At 39.2% G+C, this 14,233-nt stretch overlaps 1 protein-coding gene and 1 non-coding gene across 2 annotated transcripts in view; one reads left to right on the forward strand and one right to left on the reverse strand.

Moving 5' to 3' along the window:
• The window catches only part of IL13RA2 (interleukin 13 receptor subunit alpha 2), a 29,366-nt gene extending 26,551 nt beyond the window's left edge, over positions 1–2,815 (reverse strand). The window contains exon 1 of the mRNA NM_001003075.2: positions 2,751–2,815. The gene's annotated coding sequence lies outside the window, so the exon portion shown is untranslated. The remainder of the gene's footprint in view (positions 1–2,750) is intronic.
• Positions 2,816–13,910: 11,095 nt separating this feature from the next.
• Positions 13,911–14,014, forward strand: LOC119868575. Its single transcript, XR_005386568.1, has one exon. It is a non-coding gene; the product is annotated as a U6 spliceosomal RNA (small nuclear RNA).
• Positions 14,015–14,233: the final 219 nt, after the last annotated feature.

Genomic DNA, 14,233 nt, shown 5'->3' on the forward strand with positions numbered 1-14,233 from the left:
TGATCCCAGATCCTGGGATCGAGTTCCGCATTGGACTCCCTGCACAGAGCCTGCTTCTCTCTCTGCCTGTGTCTCTGCCTCTTTCTCTCTGTATCTCTCATGATAAATAAATAAAATCTTAAAAAAAGATAGATAAATAAAATCTTTAAAAAAAAAAAAAAAAGGAAATAGTACCATCATCTTCCTAGCTGCCCAAACCAAAAAACCAGAGAATTTTCCTCAACTTCTCCCTCTCCCAGACAACCTCTCCATTATCACTACCTCTTCCAAGATGAAGAACTTATCATCAGGATCTCATTAGCCAGTCTTTCCTGCCTCCAAACCGTTCTCCATATCACAACACAGCAAGAATGACCTCTCTAAAGGGTAAATCTTACTTTTCACCCATTTCTTAAAACACTTCACTATAATAGAATACAACTTAGTGTCTTTACATTCTTGAAGAATATCGGGTTGTATGATCAAAATTTAAAGAATTCATGTCTCCACATACCTACTTAACCAAAAATTACTCTCTTTTCAAAGAAAAACCACTACTCCCAGTTCTATACTTCTCTTTGAGCCTATATTCCTGGAACCAACAATTTCACAGGAAGCTAATGAGTAAAGGTCACTATTCCAACATTCAGAAATTACCTTTCTTTTCTCCTACATAAATTCATTAAGCAGAGGAGACTCTCTCTCCCTGCACCACCTTCTTCAACCTACCTGATCCATATGTAATGTTCTAATGTTGGTAAGTTTCAATTATGACATCAAAGAATCTTGAGATCAAACTATTAAAGCCAGCATGTATTTCAGAGACTATGTTAGCCCAGCTTCATTTATATACTGGGAAATAAAACACAGATTTGCCCAAGATTACACAGCCAGTTAGTAAGAGATTTGGGAGTAGGACAGAAATATGATTCTTAATCCAGTGTACTTCCACCCTATTATGCTGGATCCCACAGGTTTGAGGATTATGAAAGCTCTTCCTCTGGGACTCCAGCATTTAAGTCTTCCTTCAATTAGCTAGCCCGACTGAATCAACACCATGCTATTTTTTTCTATGTCTCATAAAATCATAAGAGAAAAGCATTTTTCTTACTGAGGTTCAATAAATCTCTCTCTTCAATTCCTCCCTGGGCACATGCAAACCTACTACTACTGTCCTCCCACGCGTCTGTAAGTGGTAGGTAGGTCTATCAACAGATCTTCCACAGAGCTGTTCTCATGGATTGAGATGAACACACTGGTTCCTTTGGGATCTAAGGCAGCAAATAGGTCTGACAAAGAGAAATCCTTTCATATTACTAATAAGGATGAAGACAATTAGAGCTCCCTTAAACTGCTCCCAGAGAGATCTTTAAAGTTCTCTCTCCTGTATCAATCTGCCCTTATATATTTTCATAGCCCTGTGCCATGTGCAGCACAAATCGTAAGAGTTAAAAATCCCTTGATTCTACTCCTTTTATAGGCTACTGAAATGTGATTCAGGCTATCAAATAGCATATTTCCTAGATCAGCCCAACACATTAATGCAAAAGTAGGAAATGGAATAGCTGGTATCCTGAGTCACTTGTCTACAAACCTATGAAAGGAGTTCCCTGAATTACAATACACTTAGGATCCCATCTAGACTTTCTCACACAAATGAATGTGAAGACAACTCTTTCCTTGGCTTCTGGGTTATAAGATTGTCACTTGTGCAATGAGGTGCTTTACACACTAAATGGTTACTAGGAAAGACAGAATTCTTCACAAGAGGGGAAGGGACCTGAAGACAAAGGGAAGATGGTGATGAAAACACAGATATACATATACACTTAGAGTTTCTGATATACTCTCCACCCCCAGCCCACAGTTAATCACTCATCTGGTCTTAACTCCTTATTTTTAAAAATGAGGAAATACCAAGGATGGAAGATGAATTGTCCAAAGTCACACAACTTACTGGTGGCAGAGCTAGGACTGAAAACTAGCTCTCATAAGCCCTTTCCATTGAGTAGACAATAAGTTTTCTTGTTTTTTTTTTTTTTAAGTTTTCTTGTTATAAGGAGTCTTGTCCCCTGAACCTTGGTCAACCTACTCTCACCACCCAAACCATCAACCCACCACAGTTTTACCATCATGACATTTTGGCAGAATAATAATAAGCTTTCACTGAGCACCTTTTTTTTTTTTTTTTTTGCCAAATTCTATTGCAGGTAAATCTTGTCCAAGATAAAAGGTACAAGTGACGAGTCATAAGGTCTGTAATAGTAGTAATCTTCCTACTATTTATTCAGCATTTACAGCATTCCAGACACTACCCTGTACTAAGCACTCTACATACATTATATCATATAATATTTATAGTCAGTCTCTGATGTATGTACTATTTTCATTCCCATTTTAAAGACCAGAAGCTGAGACACAGAGAAATTAAACAGCTTCCTGCAAGTCACGCAGACCATAAATGGTGAAGCTTGGATTTGAATCCAGACAGTCTAGTACCAGAGTCCTTGATGATAACCACTAGGCTAAGCATTTTCCACTGCTAAGATCAATGTGGAGGGCAGCTTCCTGTTTCTACCCACTAAGTTTCACACAACACTATTGCTTAAACAGTTTCCCACTGAGAATCTCCTTTAGAATGGCAAGCCTAAACTATTTCCTGTTTTCAGCCTCACTTCCCCACCTCTTCAAAGCCATGCTACATAATCCCCTTGTTCTATGAGTTGGCAGGAGATAATCTTTGCATGATTGGAGAAACTCCAGGTACTTACCAATAATATGGTTTCTCAAGAAATGAATTATCATAGGCAATTATCACAGGTCCTCTTTTTTTTCTCTTCTTCAGTTTGGAGACATTAATTAGAATCTCTAAGACTTCCCTTCCTGTCTGATAATCAAGCACACTGAAAAAAAAAATATAGATGTTCCTGAAATAGCCAGCAGGCCAGGATACAGATTCTATAAGTCACAAGACAGGAGTGGGAGGTTATGGGTGGGGCTAAAAGCATCTAAAGCGAATTTAGAATTACAGCAAGGTATGTAAAAGCTGACAGGACTAATTAATCTTTGGATAAACAAATAGATATATAGCTGAGAAACTGGTTATAATAAAAGGCACAATGTTGTAAATATCAACCTGGATTTCAACCCTGCCTCAACCACTAATGTTCCTGGAAGCAAATTATAATTCAATTTCTATCTATAAAATGGAGGTAATGACATCAGCCTGGCAGATTTGTGCTGTAGATTAAATAAGACAATGCATCTGAAAGTACTACAAGAAGAGTAAATTGCTCCGTGTGCTTAGGAGGAGTTTGTCTACTTATCAACTGAAGATAGGTCAATTTTTGTTGATCCATTAGTTGTCTTTACTGATATTTGTCTCAATAACAATAACTTCATGGATTTTGCTTATTTTTTATAGTTTACAAAGAACTTACTGAATTATTTTAACAAATTCACAGGTGTATAAGGTTGGTATTACATATTTACAATCAGTAACATTGTGGCTTGAAGTGGCGTGACTTGCACAATATCTCACAGCTGGTACAATCTGTATGGAAAGGCAAGGTTAAAAAGGAACAGAAAAAATGCTGTGAGCCAAAGAATGCAGTCACTTACATAATATGGATTTGTGGGGGAAAAAAGTGTCTTTTCTGCCTTGACAAATAAATACAAAAAGACAATTCCAACGTATCTAAAATGATTACAGGTTCTTGTTTTGTTTATAAAGGCAGTGAGCAAGTTGCAGAAACAAATAATTATTTTTTAGAAAATAATGAATGGGGATCCCTGGGTGGCTCAGCGGTTTAGCGCCTGCCTTTGGCCCAGGGCACGATCCTGGAGACCCAGGAGCGAGTCCCACATCGGGCTCCCGGCATGGAGCCTGCCAAAGCAATAAGAAAGAGAAAATGGAAAAACAGAGAAGTAGAGTTTAAGGAGAGAAAAATGGAAAAGTAGAGCGATTGCAAAGTTAAATGTCATCTGTGGGTGAAACAATTAATTTATGGGTCTTATGTGAGAAGGCATACTAACTAGGAGATCTGGGCTCTAGCACCAACTTTGCCACAGGATTTAGAAAATAATAATACTAGAGACTAGAGTTTTTTAAGCTCTTTTCAAGTGTCAAGCTCTGTGCCAGATACTTGATAGGGACTAGCTCACTTAAGTCTCACAAACATTTTTTTAAATTTATTTATTCACGAGAGACACACAGAGAGAGGCAGAGACACAGGCAGAGGGAGAAGCAGGCTCCATGCAGGGAGCCTGATGTGGGACTCGATCCCGGGTCTCCAGGATCACGCCCTGGACTGAAGGCGGCGCTAAACCGCGGAGCCACCAGGGCTGCCCAAGTCTCACAAACATTGATAGTTACTATATTATTATCCCAATATTACAAATGAGTCATTTGAGGCTCAGAAAAGTTAAGTCAATTACTCAAGGTTATATAACTTAAGCAAGAGAAGATGTGTATACCTGATTTCTTAAAAGACTATGTTCCTTTTAACATATGATACTGTCTTTCAACTTATCCCACTTCAGTGAAGCTCAATTTCCTCATACAAGTTATCCCTGGGATATCACTGTTTCATCAGTTAATCTGCTGTGTATCTATGCATGGTTTCAGGATGTGACTCAAAAGCACTAGCTTCCTGAATAACTAATCTCGTTTTAAGGAGACCATCCAACATGCACAAATGCCTATTCATAGCTTCTGGCGTATGGCCATGACTCAGCATCATAATCAGCACCCCTGGAACCTGCCAGATCCTGAGTTCTGACAACATGCTGAGATCAATACGTGACTTAATCAGCATATGAACTGGTGGTGAGTCAAATTTAATTTATATAAAGCTAGCAAATAATTTGTTCTTCAGTGGAGTAATTCATAAAGAATGCTGAAGATGATTTTATGTACTTTTAAACACACACAAAAAAAACCTTTGAATCAGACAGATACATCATGCTTGCCACTAGTCAACTCGAAGTCACCTCCCACAAAAATACACAAAAACGTTAAGCACATGCTGAAAGATAAAAATCACTGTAGACCAATGAAATATAGCTAGGATCTCTTCAACAAATACCACTTTAACAACTGGTTATGTATAATATGATTGTATTTGTGTCCTTGACAACATTATACTCTAACATTGTATATTGATATTTATGCAATATGTTAAAAAAAATCTTGTAAAACACAGGTAGTCATCTTATTCCCTAATTCTTTTTGTAGATGCTTTCCTGCATGACATCCTGAGATCATCCAGCTAACAAGTTTCCTAAAGCATTCACATAGCCAGTGAATTCAGTTTTGAGCTACAATAGCAACTGCCAGATTTACAGTATTAATTCATGAAGCAGTTTATACATTTCAGAATCAGTCCCTAATCTGAGCTGATCAGGGCTTTATTAGTTTATAATGCCACCCAGAAAACCACCAACAGGCTTTTACAACCGCTTAAAAAAAACCCTCCCACTTCATCTACTTCTTAGAACAGGTCAAATTGTTATTATGAAATATACCTTACATTCTATTCAAGTGAAGTCACAGCTGTAGAGCAATGCAGTATCTTGAAAGGCACCACTTCTCTGGAACTAGCAAAACAATCTCTTTTGTTCAACACCCTTCTCCCCAAAACCAGATGCTCCCAAATACTTGTCAGCAAGCAAACACTGTGTACTCAAAACATTCACTTTGCATATAATAACTTCAAAAGTAAATAATAGAGTGTGCCCCACCCACTCCAATTAAGTAAAAATAGAATACAAATTGTACCATAGCAGGTCTTTTTTTTTTTTTTTTTAGATTTTATTTATTTATTCATGAGAGACACACACAGAGAGAGGCAGATACACAGGCAGAGGGAGAAGCAGGCTCCATGCAAGGGAGCCGGATGCAGGACTCGATCCCGGGACTCCAGGATCACACCCTGGGCCAAATGCAGGTGCTAAACCGCTGAGTCACCCAGGGATCCCCCATAGCAGGTTTTATATGACTTCAAGGTTATTCTACCAGTATGTTCCTTCATGTCCATGAGGTATAAACTATAAATATATGAAAATATGGTATTATATCATATATAGTACCATCCATTATAGAAAAGAATGCTAACAAAAACATATCAATGTTTCTATCATGTATTCATTATTTAACAATCAGTTCTGGGAGCCTACTACATGCCAGGCCCTTTTCCAGGCATAAGAGATACAACAGTGAACAAGCAAAAAACATGCCCTCCTAGAACTTTCTGGTGTGGGAGACAGCCCATAAACATATCAAATAATTATAATTTATAATTATAATTTTTATAAAGAAAAATAAAGCAAGATAATATGAAAGAGAGTAATGAGGACTCTTTTTAGATGGGGTAGCCAGGGAATGCCTCTCTGAAAGAGTGGCATTAAGGACCTCAAGAAGTAAGGAAATAAATCAGGTAAAGACACAGGAGAAAAATCTTCCAGGTAGAAGGAACAGCACTTTCAAATGCCCTGATGAGGGAATCAGCTTAGTAGTTCTAGAAATAGCAAGACTAGCAGGACAAGAAAGAGAAAAGGTCATATGATCCCATAAAGATAGGCAGACTATAGACCACGGTAATAAATCTCTCATTTATTTTAGTAAAATGGGAGGCAACTGGACAGTTGTGAGTATAGTAACACGATGTATGGAAGGAAAGGGCAGAAGCAATAATGCAGGCTAAAGCTGATGGTGACAGGGATCAAGTTGATAGCAAGTGGAGATGCTAATAGGATCTACTGATAGACTGAGTGCAGAGTATCAGAGGATGATGCCTCTATTTTTCTCATGGGCAACTGGATAATTATTAATGTGGCCTGGGGATGATAGACAAGAGTTCAGCTTTCTATGGTTCAGTTTAAACTGCCTAACTAGTAGCCCAGGTGGCTCGGTGGTTTAGCACCACCTTCAGCCCAGGGTGTGATCCTGGAGACCCAGGATCGAGTCCCGCATTGGGCTCCCTGCATGGAGCCTGCTTCTCCCTCTGCCTGTGTCTCTGCTTCTATCTCTCTCTGTGTGTCTCTCATGAATAAATTAATAAAATCTTTTAAAAAATAAAATAAAATAGGGCAGTGCAGTGGCACAGCGGTTTAGTGCCGGCTGCAGCCCAGGGCGTGATCCCGGAGACCCTGGATCTAGTCCCACTTCGGGCTCTGCATAGAGCCTGCTTCTCCCTCTGCCTGTGCCTCTGCCTCTGTGTGTGTGTGTGTGTGTGTGTGTCTTTCATGAATAAATAAAATTAAAAAAAAAAAGATCTAATGGATTTGGCCAATGGGAAATAATTGGTGACACTGATAAGGAACCAGGTGGAATATCTGAAGCAAAACTCAGATTAAAGTGGGTTCAGGGGGATCCCTGGGTGGCACAGCGGTTTGGCACCTGCCTTTGGCCCAGGGCGCGATCCTGGAGACCCGGGATCGAATCCCACGTCAGGCTCCCGGTGCATGGAGCCTGCTTCTCCCTCTGCCTGTGTCTCTGCCTCTCTCTCTCTCTCTGTGACTATCCTAAATAAATAAATAAAATATTTAAAAAAAAAATAAAGTGGGTTCAGGAAAGAATGGATGGGCCAATGGAGACAACGAGTACAGATAACTCTGCTGAGAAGTTTGCTATAAAGGGACCTATGTGATCACCGGTGCTCCTGGTGGGAGGAAATCACTCATTTTTTCCCTCTTGAAAACATAAATGGAGAACGTCTTATATGAAGGTCTGATCCTATTTTTCCTTGTTTTTTTAAAGGTTTATTTATTTATATATATATATTTTTAAAGATTTTATTTATTTATTCATTCATGAAAGACATAGAGAGAGAGGCAGAGACATAGGCAGAGGGAGAAGCAGGCTCCATGCAAGGAGCCCGATGTGGGACTCGATCCCGGGACTCCAGGATCACACCCTGGGCTGAAGGCAGGCGCCAAACCTCTGAGCCACCCAGGGATCCCTGGTTTATTTATTTATATTAAAGAGAGACAGAGCATGCATACACAGAGGGTAGGGGCAGAGGGGAAGAATCCTTTTTTTAAAAAAAAAAAAGTTTATTTCAGAGAGAGAGTGTGTGCGAGCTGGGAGTATGGGCAGAGGAAGAAGGGGAGCAGACTCCCCACTGAGTGAGGAGCCTAAGGCAGGGCTCCATCTCTGGACCCTGAGATCACAACCTGAGCGAAAACCAAGAGTCAGACACTCAACTGACTGAGCCACCTAGGCACCCCTAGGGAGAGAGAATCCTTAAGCAGGCTCCATGCTAAGCACAGAGCCCAACTTGGGGCTCCATCCCACAACACGGAGATCACAGTATGAGCCAAAACCAAGAGTCAGACACTCAACCAGCTGCACCACCCAGGTGCACCTCCTTGGATTTTTGCCATACCTGCTCAGTAACAGCAGGTGTTGTTATTTGAGGGACACAGGCCAAAGTATTTTAGAATTATACTTATGAAAGGGTACCATACCAAAGCAGAACATTCTTTCCAGGACAACTAGAAACTATCAAAGTTTAGTTTCACTAGTGATTACTTAAACAAATACTTTCCTTCTGCTCAAATTGTTTTTTGAAGTAATCTCCAACTTCTTGCATTTCTAATGAAATAATATTGTTAAAAACTTACCATTTCTCCAAACTATAGAACATCTTTACTTTCTATGTGCAATCTGAGATATTTTTTTCCTTCTAAATTTGTCTTCTGCAGCAAAAGTCATCAGAAATAAGATTTTTTAATTAAGATTTTATTTATTTATTCATGAGAGGCAGAGACACAGGCATAGGGAGTAGCAGTCTCCCTGTGGGGATCCCAATGCGGAACTTGATCCCAGAACCCTGAGATCACAACCTGAGCCAAAGGCAGACGCTCAACCACTGAGCCACCCAGGCACCCAGAAACAACTTTATTTTATAAGGCATATAAAAAATTCAGCCTTTAGTCTAGAAACATAATTGAAGATCTGAATTGAGGAATATCAGAGATTCCAGTTCTGGTCCTGATTTCAAAATGCCAAAAGGATGCTTTAAAACGGAGGGATCAAACAATACAACTGGACATACTCCCAGAGTTCCAGTAAGTGCATCTCTCTAGGCAAGAGGTTTTGTATTCTGGCTTTCAGAATATCTGAGACTCAGACCATAAAGAGTAGCTATTCCAACATTTCAGGCTCTCGCTGTTTGCTGCTTCTCTCTCAAGCTCCTCTCCTTCCTGCCCTCACTTTCTTGCTTTTTCTGTTTCTGTTTTCTCCCTCTTTTCTTCTTTCTTACTGATGTTTCTCTTTTCCATTAAGTAGAAAGTAATAGGGGCGTCTGGGTGGCTCAGTAATTGAGCATCTGCCTTTGCTCAGGTTGTGATCCCGGGGTCCAGGGATTGAGTCCTGCATCGGGCTCCCCACTGGGAGCCTGCTTCTCCTTTTGCCTAGGTCTCTGCTTCTCTCTGTATCTCTCATGAATAAATAAATAAATTTTTTTTTTAATTTTTATTTATTTATGATAGTTACATCAGAGAGAGAGAGAGAGGCAGAGACATAGGCAGAGGGAGAAGCAGGCTCCATGCACCGGGAGCCCGACATGGGATTCGATCCCGGGTCTCCAGGATCGCGCCCTGGGCCAAAGGCAGGCGCTAAACCGCTGCGCCACCCAGGGATCCCAATAAATAAAATTTTTATAAAAGAAGTAGAAATTAACATATTTTTGGATCACTGGATGTCCTCCTTTTTAAAACACCAGAGCATTCTATTTTCTCAATACATTTTCCTTAGTTCTTTGGCTTCAGAATAATACTCTCCATGACCACTTGAAGATTAAACCAGTTTTGTAACTTTGTAAGGTTACATTCTAAAAGTGCTTATGACAGGGGTGCCTGGGTGGCTCAGTCAGTCAGGCGTCTGATTCTTGGTTTTGGTTCAGGTCGTGATCTCAGGGTCATGAGATCGAGCCCAGTGTTGGGCTCCATGCTCATTGGGGAATCTGCTTGAGATTCTCTCTCTCTCCTTCTGCCCTGTCCTGCCTCAAGATAATCTTTTTAAAAGTGTTTTTCTAAAGTCACCAAAAAAAGGGCTGTTTTTTTTTTGTTTTGTTTTGTTTGTTTTTTTTACTTGTATGTGAGCAACCATTTATTGTTCTTCGGTGGACTTACTGCCCTTTATAAAAATGAATTTCCTCCTTTAAAAGAACTGGTTTTTATAATCCTATCTGCTTAAAAGTTCTAAATCCATTTCATAATCCTAAGTGACAGGTCTGCCTATCTAGCCCACTTTTTCACTGTTTTTGATAGTTGCTTTTGAGCCTGGGTGAGACAATATTTCCTAAGTGACTTTAGAGTCCTCTAATCAAAATACAACTTCAGAGTCTCTATTTTTCCAACCTGTCCTTTGATTGCTATATTGGTGCTGATACAGTCATAGGCATCCATCCAGATCTTCATTTCACAGACATTTCCTGAGCATCCATTTTGCACCCAAGGCTACAGTTATTAAAACAAGCAAGACACAGTGTTCCTTACCCTAAAGTCTACTGAAGGAATAGTAAAAGAAAAAAAAAACAAAAACAAAAACAAAAAACTGTTACTCACTACAGACCTATTAGAATGGCCAAAATCTAAAAAATAAAAATAAAAAAATAGAATGGCCAAAATCTGGAACACTGACAACAACAAATTATAAAGAGGATGTTGGAGCAACAGAAACGATCATTCGTTGCTGGTGGGAACACAAAGTGGTACAACCACTTTGGAAGACAGTTTGGTGATTTTTTAAAAGCTAAACATATTCTTACTATACCAATCAGCAATCATGCTTGCTGGTATTGACCCAAAGAAGTAAAAAACATAGGTCTACACAAAAATCTGAGCATGGATGTTCATAGCAGTTTCATTCATAACTGCCAAAACTTGGAAGCAACCCAAACTGTCTTTCAAGTAAGTAAACAGATAAACAAACTATGGTACATCCAGACAATGGAATATTATTCAGTGCTAAAAAGAAATGAGTTATCAACCCGTGAAAAGACATGGAGAAACCTTAAATGCCTATCACTTAAAGAAGCCAATCTGAAAGGGCAACATACTATATGACTCCAACTATATGACATTCTGCAAAGCCAAAAGTATGAAGACAATAAAAAGATCAGTGGTTCCTAGGGGTTGGGATGAATAGGCAGAGCACAGAGGATATTTAAGGCAGTGAAAACACTCTGTATGATACTATTATAGAATAGTATATAATACTAGTATAGTATATAATAGTATAAAGAGTGTATACATGTCATTATACATCTGCTCAAACACATAGAATGTACAACATCAAGAGTAAATCCTAATGTAAACTATGGACTTTGAGTGATAAAGATGTGTTAATGTAGGTTCATCAATTTTAACAAATGTACCATTCTTGTGTGGGATATTGAAAATTGGAGAGGCTATCCATATGTGGGAGCAGAGGGTAGATGGGAAATTTCTGTACCTTCCTCTTTATTTTCCTATGAACCTCAAAAATTAGTCTTTTAAAAATCAAATTATAAAAACTTAGAGTTAAATAAATTATAATACAAGCAAAATTAATAAAGTGTGAGTCTTCTCTCAGGATACTGGTAGAAATATAAAATGGTACAATCTTATTTTGGAGGTTGTACAGCTAAGATTACTAGCTGTCTCATAATATTCATCTCCTTCAGTAGTAATGGAGCCCCCAGGGTTTAGCAGGACACATGGCCACACAAAATGAAGACTACATTTCTGAACACCTTTTCAGGTACATGTGACATATGCTTAAGTTCTAGCCCAAGAGATATAAATGGAGTGTTATCTCTAATCTCTAGGTCACACCTTTCCTTTTTTTTTTTTTTTTTAATTTAAATTCAATATAGTGTATTATTAGTTTCAGGGGTAGATTTAGTGAATCATCAGTTGCATATAACACCCAGTGCTCCTTACATCACATGCCCTCCTTAATGCCTATCACCCAGTTACCCCATTCCCCCCACTCACCTCTTTGGGTCATACCTTTTAAAAGAATGGACATTTTCTCCCCTTCCCTTTCCTCCTTTCTCTAACTTGCTGCTTAGAATATGGTTTTGGTAGAGGCACCTGGGTGGCTCAGTTGGTTAAGGACTTTGGCTCAGGTCCTGGGATTGAGCCCCATGTCAGCCTCTGTGCTCAGTAGGATGTCTGCTCCTCCCTCTGTCCCTCCCCCTGCTTCTGTGCTTTCTCTCTCTCTCTCTCAAATAACTAAATAAAATCTTTTTTAAAATCTTTTTAAAAAGAATATGGTCTCCTGGGCAGCCCGGGTGGCTCAGAGGTTTAGTGCCCCCTCAGCCCAGGGTGTGATCCTGGAGACCTGGGATTGAGTCCCACTTCGGACTCCCTGCATGGAGCCTGCTTCTCCCTCTGCCTGTGTCTCTGCCTCTCTCTCTCTCTCTCTCTCTCTCTCTCTCTCTGTGTGTGTGTCTCATGAATAAATAAATGAAATATTAACAAAAAAATATATGGTTTTGGTAGTGAGCCACTTTTGATCAAATAGATGAGGGAAACATCCTAGGTGTGGCAGAACGAGTTTGGAGAAGCCCAGGGTTCTTGACCTCATGCAATAAAGCTGCATTTTCTTCCTGAGACCTGGATTAGCTACCTTGAGACAGTCATATGAGAGCAAAATAAACCACTTTTTTATTTAAGCAGAACCTATAACCTAATTAGAGGAGTATTTAGCATTGTATATTAAAATGTTATTTATTTTTTAAGATTTTATTTATTTATTCATGAGAGACACACAGAGAGGATGGGAGGGGAGAATATACTGAACCACTCCATTTGCAAATATTATAATCACAAAATGCTGAAGTTGAAACTTTTACAGTGACCAAAAAATCATTTGGATTTCCCCCTCTGAGGCCTTAGAAGTCCTTACAGTGGTAAACAAGAGGATCCAAGGGCTGTAGGACTCTCTATGGCCCTCTGGAGGTTCTGCTCATAATAACTGCTCTTGTGAACCACAGCACTTCCCACTACCACAAGCCCCTGCCTCAATGTTCTGAATGATACTGTGATGATGCACTCACATATCTCTAATCATATGTAACTTCTCCTTTTCCAGATATCGACAGTTCACCCCACATGATTTTGGTTATTTGCAGGATACCCTGAAGTTCAAGTTTCCTCTCAATAAATCAGTACTAATTCTGTCAAAAATATACAGTCTTTCCTGCAAAAGTGCTAGATAAAGCAGATGGCTGATTCCATAATTAGTAATTAATCACTGCTGGATGAGCAAAGTCAAACATACCCAGGGAAAGGAACACTACTTGTAATAGGATCATGCCTTTAGAATATGGCTTTGTCTTCCTTTGCCTTAGCATCCAGGGGAAAATTAGAATGACTAATACCTCCTACCCCCCAACTCCACTACATTCCTTAGTAGTAGGTGGGCTGCTCTTCAGAAGCTCCTAGGCCCACTTGATTCTATTGATAGTTACTGCCAAAAAACAAGATATGTGTACAAATTTACACGCAAAATCACGTACTTGGCTTCTACCATTTATCACTATGGCTTAAAAATAAATGAGAAAACAGAGACCAGAGAAATTCAATGATTTTTCCCATAATCTCATTTCATTCCAGTTTAGGTCTTTAACTACTGCTTTAATTTTTAATTTTTCTGCTTTGCAAAGACTTGACTGTTTTTTCCAAATTTGACCTTTTGCCATCAGATTTGACCTTGTTTCCTTTCTTTCTGCCATCTAGATTAGCTTCCATACCCCAAACTAAACTTGCCTCTTTTTTATCATACTTCCTAACAAAATCCCAACTCTCAGGGCTCCCCTGTGCCTGTCACTGCGCAGGTGAGTGCTGATGCAACAAGTCCCACAACAGATTAGTTCCATGATAAATTTCTAACATTCCTTTTTATATAAATCCACAGTACTATCAAAAACAGTATTGTGCTCACTTCAGCAGCACATATACTAAAATTGGAACAATACAGAGATTAGCATGGCCCCTGTGCAAGGATGACACGCAAATTCGTGAAGCATTCCATATTTTTATGGAACCTGCTTCTCCCTCTGCCTGTGTCTCCCCCCCCCCGTGTCTCTCATGAATAAATAAATAAAATCTTTTTTTAATAAATAAAATCTTTAAAAAAAAGAACACTATTAACTGTCTCTGTTCAATTTTATTTCATTATTGAGAACAATTAAAACATTTTTCTGATATCTTCAATTCTTTCACATCCCCTCTCCTCCAACCTCAGCACATGACCTTG

This window comes from Canis lupus, chromosome X (assembly GCF_011100685.1).
Source record: "Canis lupus familiaris isolate Mischka breed German Shepherd chromosome X, alternate assembly UU_Cfam_GSD_1.0, whole genome shotgun sequence".
NCBI lineage: Eukaryota > Metazoa > Chordata > Mammalia > Carnivora > Canidae > Canis > Canis lupus.